The sequence below is a fragment of the Echinops telfairi genome, unplaced genomic scaffold (genome assembly GCF_000313985.2).
Source record: "Echinops telfairi isolate 266 unplaced genomic scaffold, ASM31398v2 ScPeMD7_2;HRSCAF=8, whole genome shotgun sequence".
Lineage (NCBI taxonomy): Eukaryota > Metazoa > Chordata > Mammalia > Afrosoricida > Tenrecidae > Echinops > Echinops telfairi.
The window spans coordinates 34,437,716-34,443,425 of record NW_022103898.1 but is presented as its reverse complement, the minus strand read 5'-3'; positions in this window follow the sequence as shown (position 1 = coordinate 34,443,425).

Below are 5,710 nucleotides of genomic sequence, written 5' to 3'. Positions count from 1 at the left end.
TTTCTTGATGCACAGTTAACCTTTATATAAAACTCTCTCTTATACATGAGTTTCTGTGGATTTGTTTCTCTAAAATACCCAGACTAACACATGGGTCTTAGCAGGATATGTGAGGACTGGTTGGTTAATTGTTACGTGGAACACAGGGTTTAGAATGACATCCTTATCTATTACTGCATTCCAGGAGTATAGTACTTAGATAAAGTTCAAGTTTTTCAAATATAATATCTTCTTATGTCTATACAGCTATGTGCATGCATGCATGTTTAATACATATAAAGTACATTCAAACAAATAAAACATTGCCTTATAGCAGGGGTCCTCAAACTACGGCCTGTGGGCCACATGCAGCCCACGAAGGACATTTATCCGGCCTGCTGGATGTTTTCCCCCCTTTTGTTTTTTTACTTCAAAATAAGATATGTGCAGTTTGCATAGAAATTTGTTCATAGTTTTTTTTTAAACTATAGTCCAGCCCTCCAATGGGTCTGAGGGACAGTCAACTGGCCCCCTGTTTAAAAAATTTGAGGACCCCTGCCTTATAGGATAGAGTAGAACTCCTCCGTAAGGTTTTCAAGACCATAAATCTTTATAGAAACAAACAGGGAAAGGCTAGTGGATTTGAATTGTTCATCATGTCGTTAACCCATGAATACTTAATCACTGGGCCACTTGGGCTCCTCCATAGGGGACACAGCTCAAACTGTTTCTTAGACATAACCAAACACCTTGTGGGATTGGTTTTTCCCCCAGATTTGAAGCCTTAGGCCCATAGTCTTATGGACAACTCAGTCGATTGACATAATATAGTTCTCCAAGTTTATGATCTGTATCCTAGTTAGGTACAGAGCATCTGGAAACTTAAGAGCTTGTGAGAGGCTATCTATGATACAACTATTGGTCTCTTCTTGTCCAGGGCAGTAAAGAAAGGCAGAAACTCAGAAAAGAACTAGTCTACAGGACTAACAGTCTCTACAAACCACTGTCTGATTGGCTTTAAGACCAGTGCTTATCTACCACTAAAGACCATTTTGATCAGGGCAGTGATAAATGAATCTGTTTGTGTGACATGAGGTCTTTGAGCAGCTAGTCACAAGTAGGCAAATTTCAGAGGCAGTAGAGAAAGGGAGAGTGAGAGTATTCATTGAATTCTGGTAGCCAAAGAGACAGAGTGGATCTTGACTTACAAAATCTACTTCCCTGAGCAACAGGTCAAGGGTTATTTTGTAGATAAGCTTTGGGGGAGGGGGTGTTTCCAGAGCAATCAAGGTTGAGCTAGGCTGTCTGGTTCTTAGATTGTTCTCTATAGAGTGGCATATCTGCATTCTAGCTTCAAGTAAACAATCAAAGAGTTCTGTCTGTCAAATGGAAGTGGGTTAATAACCTCTAAAGGGAAACAACAGAGGTTTGGCAATTTATCATGCACTCTAACAGAATTGCAAGAATGAAACAAAGAGCAAAATGCATGAGGCCTCATTGCGTGGGCCCACTGTGTCATCAAATCCTAAAAGAAAAGGAGAAAAAATGTGGGAAAGAACTCAAATTCTGAACAAGTCAGACTTACTGGGCTAGTGGAGACTAGAGAACTCCCCAAGACTATCACCCTGAACCCTCCAAGGTCGCCTTTTAGCTGAATACATGATTGGTTTATAAAATGAAGAACATTAGCAATGAGTATGGTACACTAAAAACCATCCACATGACACCAAATGATCAGCCATTAGTCTGAAACAAAGGCGGAAGGGTAAGTGGACAGGGAAGCCAGGGTATTTCAGGGAAGCATTCAGAAGGGAATTAATACGAATGCTAACACATTGTGGAAAATGTAACCAGTGTCCCAGAACAATTTGTGTCGTGGTTGTTAATGGAGAATCAAATTTGCTGTGCAGATTTTCACTAAAAACACAATGTCAGTGATATCTGCTTTGACTTTTAAGAGTCCCAAGCATAATTTGAAAGAAAAAATCGAATTTTTACAATATTTGGGTTTGGATAAAATCAAGATTCTGACATCTTGATGGCCTTTTCTATAAAACACAAGCGATCACATCTGAGTAAAAAATGAGTGCGCTACCTGACAAAAGCTTAACAGAAGGAACACAACTCAAACTCACTACCAATGAGTCCATGTCAACTCATAGTGACCCTATAGGACAGAGTAGAACTGCCCCTTTGAGTTTCTGAGCTTGTAACATTTTTTTATCATTGGCATATAAGACATATATAATTTAATAGTTCAATCATATCAAAATTGTAACTCTTTAGGAGACTAGAAAGCCCATCTTTCTCCTTTAACAAAAGGAAAGAAAAACAAAATTATTCTTATTTTCCTAGAGATCTGCCTGGAGAACCCTGGAAATATTTCTCTTTGAGCTCACCATGGAAACGCTTTCTTTACAAATACTGATTCAGCTTCTCTTTTGAGTACTAGTACGTGACCAACGTGGGTTTCGAAGCTGAGGATGTAGTCGTCACTGCAACAGGCAAACTACTTCTCCTCTCCCAGAGCTCCGGCCTGTGGAGGGAAAGAACACATCGATGTGGGTACAGAGTGCCAGGGGAGGGAGGTGTGCAATGCTTTTAAGACAGTGGGTGGGGAATGGTCTCAATAGGGAGGTGACATATGAGGCGGCTTCAAATAATTCATGGGACCATTCCATGATCTTTTCCTTCCATCTCCACAAACTTTCTGAAGACTACTTGTGTAAACAAAAATCTGAAGGAAGTGAGGGAAGAAGCCATGCTAAAACTGGAGAGAACATTCCCAGTTGAGAAGAGAACAATGGAAAGACCCTAAAACAAGGGCTTGCAATGCATTTTCAAGAAAGAGCAAGGAGGTCATAGGGACTTAGGACAGTGGGCAAGAGGGAGAGGAGTGAGGCCTGTCTGGAGCAGTAGAGGGTCTTCCAGATCATTGCAGCAACAGTGGCTTTGACTCTGGGTGACGTGGCAATCTGTGGACGGTTCAGAGCAGAGGAATGCTATTATCTGGCTTACGTTTTCAGAGGAGCACTCTAGCAAATGTTTCCGAGAGAGAGAACCAGGGGAAACACTGAGGAGACTACAGCATTAAGCCAGAGACTCAAATCCAAACGGTCATGGTGCAGTGGAACTGATGCTTCTCACATTGCCTTCTGGGGTCAGAGGATGAATTCCTCAGTGGCTTGGAGAATTACAAATCATCTTCACTAATGATCTTCAGCCATCAGCTCTCTTTCAGACACCTGTCAGCATGTGGTAAAGAGTGCCACCTTGCCCAATGACACCACTCTCCCTTCTTCTCAGGGATTGCCAGCATTTAGGGTCAGATGCTAAGAGGCATAAAAGCCTGACCTCTCACCTCAGCGCAGGACAACTCTCATGGCATCAGCTCAGGCCCTAGGGGCAGTCCTGGTTCCTGCCCTCCCACAGGCATTGATCCCAGGAGCACTCCTCATGTCCCACACACTTATCTTCATCTCAGAATCGGCATCCAGTGTAACTCAAGCTGTGCCATGGAGGAGCAGGAGTATGGCCAGATGCTAGATGTATCTTTCAAGGAGAGTCCGTTGGATTGTATCTGATGTTAAGAAAGAGAAGATTCAATAATGACGCACTAATGGAGGAATGGGATCACTAATAACTAAGGTAAAAGAGATCACGGGAAGAATCAAGTATTTTGAGAGATAGGGGTAGGTGGGAATATATTGCAAACAAAAATATATAATAGGAACCAACAATATAGATCAAGCTCCATTTTCAGAAGGAAACTTCTAACTCTGACTTTTAATACTCCCAAATATTAGATGGTTACAGAATGAATTGGTTGTGCTGCATATTTCATATAATTTGAAAAATATCAAAAGTAATTAAACATAGAAAATGTGAATATGTGGAATATGTGTATTCAACCATTACCTCATGTGTTTGATCGTTAATAAAGACACAGAAGTTATAGATCAGTTCAGCTTATTAAATCAAAATTTATATTAAGCCAGTAATGGAATTATTGAATATATTATTTGTAAATTGGGGTGACATTTCAACCAGGGAGTTAAAAATGTGAAGATGAAAAGATCTTCCCCAAACTCTTATATCCCAATTTACCAACATTGCCATGAGAAAGGACTAGAACAATAATTATGTAACAATTTACCCTGAAACACAGCTTCCAGTTCCATCCTTGAATTTCTGTTTCTCAAGACTGACTTCACATAAGTAATTCTGCAAAATAGCTCAATGAGTAAAGCAAACCAGTCTTCACTAAGCTAGACTAATTGGTGACTTTTAGGATATTCAAATGATCACCTTCAGTATAATGATGGTTGGGTCACCCCAGCTCCATGGGCCGTGGTCTCACCGCAGCACAAATCTACTAGGAGACTTGCTGCAAGATGGACTCAAATAATTGACAAATAGCACTAAAAGTTATCACAGCTGGTTAAAGGAAATGCTATGTTTGTTAGAAGGAGTTTGGATAAAATGGATTCTTAAAGAAGCTGACCAACATAGGTAGTGTGTTGACTCATAAACGTACTTTGCCCCTGTGAAGGTATCTTTTCATGGTAGAGATTATAGTTGCATAGCCTGGTGCATCAGCCATTTGACCATGAAACTCACACCCCATAATTTGATTCCAGACTCACCGTACAAACTTCTTCTGTGGATCTGCCATCGGGAAGAAAAATATGCTATCCATAACGGAATCATAAACAGTATCTATACCCTGTACTTTCAGCATTTGGACCTTGGTTCATGTAGATCTGTCCTAGATCAAAGACCAGAGATGCATTCTTGGTGCATTGATTTAAGTTTCTATGCTCTGCAGACCTGAGGATCACATCTTAAATCAGTGAACTCACCAAGATAACACTGCCACAAAGCTGGTTTCCTCCTCCTAACACCCTGTCTAGAGGTCAGATGCAGGGAGGTGATCCAAACGGAGTCATTTTAAGATGAAAAAGCAATGAGGGACTGTACTCAGGTTTTGACCATGAAAATAGAGTTTATATTAAAAGATATTTTAAAAATCAAAATAAATGGTAATTGGTGACACATTGAGGCAGATTGAAGTAATAGGAGGTTTCATTACATGGTAATCGTCCATTAAGTGTTTGTCAAATGGATGGATACACTTAGAAACTTATGAGAAATACAGTGAAGATTCTTTAGAATGCTATTAGGTGAATTTATAATGGATGGGGTCATTCTTTGCGTGGGCACATCATGAACCTGGCCTATTTGTAATTACCTAATTGTCCTCAGTGGAAAATTGCATCTTCCCATGTATTTGAAATGGTATCCTCCAATGTATTTAAAAATTCAAATTCCATATGTACATATGTAAATATATTTAAGATTATGGGAGAAATGGACCTAGGTGCACATATTTACAGGTTTAGTAGTAGGGTGGCAGGCGGACATTGGGCCTCCTCATGTGCATTCCCTTAATACAAGAGCACCTTGCTCAGCTAAATGGTCATTTCATGATACCCACCTTCCCGACATGATCACTGAAGACAGATGTGTGCATAAGCAAATGTGGTGAAGAAAGCTGATGGGCCTGTCTATCAAAAGATACAGCGTTTGGGGTCTTAAAGGCTTGAAGGCAAACAAGCGGCCATCAAGCTTGGAAGCAACAAAGCCCACAGAGAAGCACCATACAAGCCTGTGTGAACACAAGGAGTTGAAGGAATCAGGTAGCAGACACCAAAGAACAAAAACCATCATT